At 57.1% G+C, this 6,000-nt stretch overlaps 1 protein-coding gene across 1 annotated transcript in view; it reads left to right on the top strand.

Moving 5' to 3' along the window:
- The first annotated feature begins 456 nt into the window (after window positions 1–456).
- ADGRG1 (adhesion G protein-coupled receptor G1) overlaps window positions 457–6,000 on the top strand; it is a 40,854-nt gene continuing 35,310 nt past the window's right edge. The window contains exon 1 of the mRNA XM_019664496.1: window positions 457–541. The gene's annotated coding sequence lies outside the window, so the exon portion shown is untranslated. The remainder of the gene's footprint in view (window positions 542–6,000) is intronic.

The raw sequence follows: 6,000 nt of genomic DNA, 5'->3' as shown, positions 1-6,000 counted from the left end.
CACAACTAGATTGAAGAACAAAACGACAGCAACTTGTCTGTTCCCCTTCCCCCAATTCCCCAGCACTGTTCCCATCCCCCCAATTCCCCAATAAAAATCTTTAAAAAAAAAGAATTAGTGATTACATATGGGGGACAGCATCCCCCCAACTGCCCTGGGGTGCTACTGAGGCTCAAAGATATTAAATGACCCCCCCCAGGCAAATCTAGGGACTATGGATTGGCCCATATCCCACGTGTCCCTGGGTAGAGGTGCCAAAAGCCCACGAAGCTGAGGCGAGGGGTGGAGGGCACTCAGCACCTAAGGGGCCAGGTCGGCTCCCGCAGGGAAACCTAGGAACAAGATGGGGAGGTTACAGCCACCTCTGTGGGGCCAGCCGGAAATGGGGCAAGACGGCAGGCGGAGCCTCACCTGGAGACACCTGCCCAGACAAGCTCAGACTGGGTGCCTGTGAGACCTGGGAGGTGGTGGAAGGGGAGGAGGTGGGAAGCGAGGAGGCAGCTTCTGCAGAGTCCAGCCAGGGGCCCGCCTGTACACGGAGGTAAGAAGCTGCTGTTCAGGGCGGGAGACGGGACAGGAAAGGTCAGCAAGGTGTGACTTCCCAGCCTGGCCCGCTCGACCTCGGCTGGCCCACAGGTGTAGTTCCGTGCCCTGAAGGCATGTGTGAGGCCAGGCCCTTAGTCTGCTCAGGGTTCTGGGCTGATTTGGGGATGCTGGCTCTCCTGGGGTTCCGCCTTGCTGCTCCGAGTGTGGGCTGGGCGTGATCATGTGATCACCCCGGCACAGGGAAGCTGGCAGGGTTTGGGGTGTGCTCCTAGTGCCCAGGTGAGGAGACTGCAGACAGGTGAGGGCCAGGGTGAGGCTGTGCACCCTGGATGGGGAGGCAGGAGGCCTATACTAGTGCCTCTGCTGCTGTGTCCCCCAGTGCTCAGAGTCTGTTTCCTGCTGGGATCCCATGGTAAACCGGTTTGGGAGCAGGTTGGCCTGGGTTGTTGACTTTTGACAAGGAGGAAGAAGGCAGCCTCCCTGGGTGAGCTGAGTGGAAAGGACAGGGCCAAGCCCAGGGTCCTTCCGCCTCTCCTCAGCCCCCTTCCTGCCCTGGCTGAGAGAGGCAAGAGGTGAAAGTCAAACGGCTTCCTGACTAGCCGCTAGCCTTCTGTGGGCCGGGCCTCTGGCACGCACCAGGACGGGGCAGCCATCGTGGAGGGAAAGGCCCGGACCTGCACGTGCCTCCCGCGGGACCTGGGCAAGGCCTTCCTTCTCTGGGCTGATTCCCCATGTACCACACGGGCGGCGGGCAGGGGCAGCGGTCTGAAAAGAGAGACTGGAGTAGCAGTCCCCCCAACCTCAGCCCCAGCCTCCCGCTGCTGCCCCCACCTCTGCAAACCCAGCCTCCTGGCCCCACGTATCAGCCACAGAGGTGGGTGGCTGGGGCTGGGGGTGCTCTGGCACCCGACAAGCTCTGCCTTCACAATGTGGCTCCCTGGGGGTATATAGGCAGCAAAAGGGGTCCTTCCATGTTCCCTTTGTTAATGAGGCCATCTCTGCTAATAAGTAGCTGTCAACCTTGCTCCATTACACCTCCTGAACCAGCTGCGCCCCAGCACTTAGCGGGAGACCCCAGGGGGTGCCCTGGCTGCTGGAACAGAGGCAAATGCAGAAGGCAGCACTCCTGGGTGGCATTGGGGGGTGTCTCCAAGAGCGAGGCTGGGCGAGGCATTCTATGGGCTTTCTGCAAAGTACTCCCAACTCCAGCTCTTTATTTACCAAAAGAGAAATGGTGGAAGCCCCTGCTTTTTAGGTGAGGAAACTGAGGCACACCCTTTATGATTCCCCAGATGGGTTTCCTGCAGACCACACCTTAACACAGTTCTTTACTGGGTACCAATGGGTGTGTGTGTAGGGGTGGAGCATATGAGGAGGTCAAAGTCACGATCCTAGGCCTTGGGGACTCCATGGAAATCAAGCGGGATGGTACATTGTCACCCTCATGATAAAGCAAACCCTGCCATCTCTGCACACTACTCTGCTGCCTGTGGGTAGTCACTAAGCCTCTCTCGGCCTCATTTGCCTCCCTTGGCATGGGAGTGGCAATGCCTCACTGCTCAACCAAAGACACCTGGCTCAAGTCTTGGGCATCTGAGCAGCTGCCCCCCAAACCTCACAGGCCAGGGCAGAGGGAGCCACAGACAAAAGCGTCACAACTGCAGAGACACCAGCAGCAGGTGGGATGGCCTCTTGTTCAGGAAGGGAGGCTCTGATAGTGTTAGAAGCCTCTTCTGCTTCCTGCATTGGGGGAATTTGCATTTAAAAGAGAACCTAGGGTAGTGGCAGCAACTCAGCCTGGCTGTCTCTACTTTACACCTATGGATACTGAGGCAGACAGCTTGGATCTAGACAATTTGATGCCAGGTCCAATGCTGTGCTATTTTAAGGGCATTGGGGCAGTGCTCAGTGGAGGCTAGGTGGGGCAGTTTGGAGCTTCCCAATCACTGGGTCTCCCCCATGCTTGAGCAAGGCACCAGGGGTCCCCTTGGGAAGAGCAGTCCTGCCAGCTGTCACACCCCAAGGAGGGGCTGCACTTGTGGCTCCAGAGGTCAAGTGGAAAAACACCACCTAGTCCGCCTGGCTCTAATCCCCTGAGCTGCAAAAGGGGGCTTGGCATGTACAGATGGCCAGGGCCTCACCTGAGGAACCCAGGCCCGTGGATGCACAGCCCTCCACCTGCTTCTCACAGCAGGAGGAGCCCAGGCTGGCCAGCATGGGAATGGGGGTGGGGAGTCCTTGCCCCGGGCTCAGGGGCTTCGGAAGCCTGGGAAGCAGAAGTGTGGCCACAATGACCTTGCGGGCCTGTTCTGGCTGGACCCAACCCCCGTGCTAAGTGCATGAGGGGGCTGGCCTGAGGTCAGACATTCCGTCATGCCTAGGAAGAGGGGGTGGCTGCCCTGTCTACCTTCTATTTCAGGCAGCTGGGCACCCAGGCATGCCTGCCTCCTGGGGAGGTCAGCAGGGGTGGCACTTGGAGGTGCAGCTAGTCTGAACTCTATCTAAGGGCCTGTATCCTGTGGTGCCTCCTTCCCAGCAGGACAGGAACAGGGTGGCCGCAGCGGGGGTGATGTCTGTCTGCCTGACTGTCTGGGCCAGTCCCAAGGTCACCTCTTGTTGGCAAGTGGTCAAGATGCCACTAGAACCAGGAAAGAGGTACTGGGGAGGAAACCAGCCTTGAAGTCAGATCCTGGCTCAAATCCTGTGTGACCTTGGGCTGGCCGTGCTCCCTCTCTGAGCCTCAGTCTCCTCCTCCAGCAAATGGGGCAAGGCTTCCTTGGCAAGGTGTAGGAGAAAATGCAAGCCATTAGTTTTGGACAGAGTCAGTGCTCAATAGGGGCACATGGCTCTGGGTCTGAAATCTTCAGGGAAAGGGATAGGGAGACACCAGTGCTGAGGACAGGTGTGAACACAGGAACACAGCTGGCATCAGGGACTGTCTTTTTCCTAACTACAAGCCCCAGTGCTTTTGAAACCTGATCTAGGTAAATGCGAGTGGGGCCTCTGACAGGGCCCCATCCCCAAGGGAGCCAATGGGGTTGAGTCTGTCCTTGGAGCTCCAAATAAGGTCTCAGAAGGCAGGCTTGGACCTGGGCAGTCTCTGCCCTCCTATTTATTTGCCGGGCCTTTCATTTCATCATCGGAGCTGCATCAACCTCTTGTACTCCAAGCCTGGGCTTGAATCTTCATTAAACTTGTCCCATTTTAATGGCCTCCAATTCCTCTCGCTATTCCCACTTCTTGGATATGTCAGGCTCCCTTCTTCTCCAGCTGGGGGCTGAGTGGTGGGTGGGGGAGGCAGGCACAGGGCACACAGCTCTCTTTGTGACTACGGCTGAGTCATATGGGCAACGCCATCTTCCTGGGCCCTGGGGCTGGTGTGACAGGAGATGGCGTTATCATGGGGCTGTGGCTGTCCCCCGCCCCCACTCCTTCCACCCCCCCCATCCTGGTGCCTGTGGCTTTGGAGGCTTTCCCACGGGAATGAATAGGGAGGTGGCTGGGAGCACTGGCTGAAAAGCATGTGGTCTGGATCCCAGGACCTGGGTTCGAGTGCTGATGACATGCAGTGAAGCTTTAGAAAGGTTCTCTCTCTGCGCCTCAGTTTCCATCTCTGGTAAATGGGAATAATCATCACCATTTTGTAGAAGAGATCCTGGACATGAAGGGCTTTGCAAACTGTAGAGTGCTGGGCTTTGTGTTGACTTTATGATAATCACAATGACAATTGGCCAACATTGGTTGAGCACCTACTGTGTGCCAGGTGTGGTGCTCAATGATGTACAAGGCCACTCAGCTCACAAGGGGAGAAGCCTGGACTTGAGCTGCTCTCATCCAATAAAAAGTCACCTCCAAGAGGCAGTGGTGCCTGTGAGTGACCCTTCCCGTTGGTGGCAGAGTTCTGCATTGTTTGTAAGGCTGGCTCACACAGCCCTGGCTGGAGGCTTAGAGATGGAGAAGGGGAAGCGCTCCAGGAACAAAGCTGTATCCTCCCATTTGCCCAGGCCTCTGTCCCAGTGGGCACCATGGGTCTCCCATTCTCTTACCCCTGTCCTGGGGTCCACACGGTCTCCTAGGTCGCCTCCCATCTCCCTGGCAGCCCCCACTCTGTCTCCTTTACAGGCTGCTCTGAACAGCAGAGCCCTCACAGGTGCATCAGGGGTGCTCATTCATGCCTCGGCTGTGAGCTTCACATATGTGGCCTCGTTTATTATTATGGGTGGTGCTATTATCGTCCCAACTTGACAGGTGAGAAGGTGGATGGCTAGAAAGATGCCACCTGAGTCACCCAGCTGGCAGAGCCAGGTGTAGAAGCCAGCTGACCTGAGTTCAGAGTCTGGGCTTCTAACCTCTCAGCAGCAGCATGGCCCCCTCACCTCCATCCTTTAAAATAAAGACTTTTCTGCACCTCCTGCTCTGTCTCTGGCCACTGTCACCAGCCAGTAATGCTCATGACCTTCTCTGGGCCTGGGTGACCCCAGCCCTTCACTCCTGAGCCTACCTGTTGGAAGGCTCCCCCACATGTCACAGACATACCCCCATTTCACTGTGCCTACGGGAAGCCTCTTCCTGTTTCCCAGATCTGCACCCCATCCTGTGCCACGCCCCCCCCATGCTTCAGGGCATTTTCTGACGTCTTTTCCCCTAACCTGCACATTTGGGGTGGAGGTCCTAGCACTGCTCCGGTCCAGAGTTGCCTCCGCAGCCCCTCCCTCTGCCTCTGTCTTCCCCAGTGCCCTGGCTGGGCCCTCCACCTGCCCTACCCCACCATTGCTGATGTAAGCCCCTGGAGTCTAGCCCAGGGCTTCCCCTGCTTTCCCCAGTGCTGGGATCACCTAGGCATCTTGTTCCAATACATATTCAGATTCAGTAGGTCTGGGGCACACCTGAGATCCTGTGTTTCCAACAGGTTCTTGGGCCATGCAGGTCTGTGGACCACATTTTGTGTGCTGATTACACCCCTCTCCACAAAACACCTTCCCTGGCTTCTTAGTGCTTGGGACGAAACCCCATCAAAAGCAAACTCCATGCTTTCAAAGTCCTTCCAGAATCTTCTCCTACCCCCCTAGTTAGACCCCGCTTCCTTCCAAGGATGGCTTCCGTTTCCCACCTCTCCACCTCTGCTGATGCTGTTCCCTCCACCTGGAATGCCCTTCCCGCTGGTCTCTGTTTATGAACACCCCTCCTTCAAGATCCAGCCAGGGCTCGGGGGCCAACACACTGGGTTCAAATCTTGGTTCTGTTCCTGACAGGTGTGGGCGAGCCCCTCACCCTCTCTGTGCCCCGTCCCGCTTCTGTAACGTAGGGATAGCGACTGTTGTGAGAACCAGAGGAGGTGATGAATACGAAGAACCGTGAAGGACCTGGCTCCTCATAGATCAGCTGTGTGGCCTTGGCTGTTACTGTGTGTCTCTTGCATACCAGCAGGGCCCTGCCCACGGGGTGGGGAGGCTG

This window comes from Hipposideros armiger, unplaced genomic scaffold (assembly GCF_001890085.2).
Source record: "Hipposideros armiger isolate ML-2016 unplaced genomic scaffold, ASM189008v1 scaffold_423, whole genome shotgun sequence".
NCBI classification, from domain to species: domain Eukaryota; kingdom Metazoa; phylum Chordata; class Mammalia; order Chiroptera; family Hipposideridae; genus Hipposideros; species Hipposideros armiger.
Note: the sequence above shows the minus strand (reverse complement) of the source record. Positions and strands in the feature narration are given on the sequence as shown.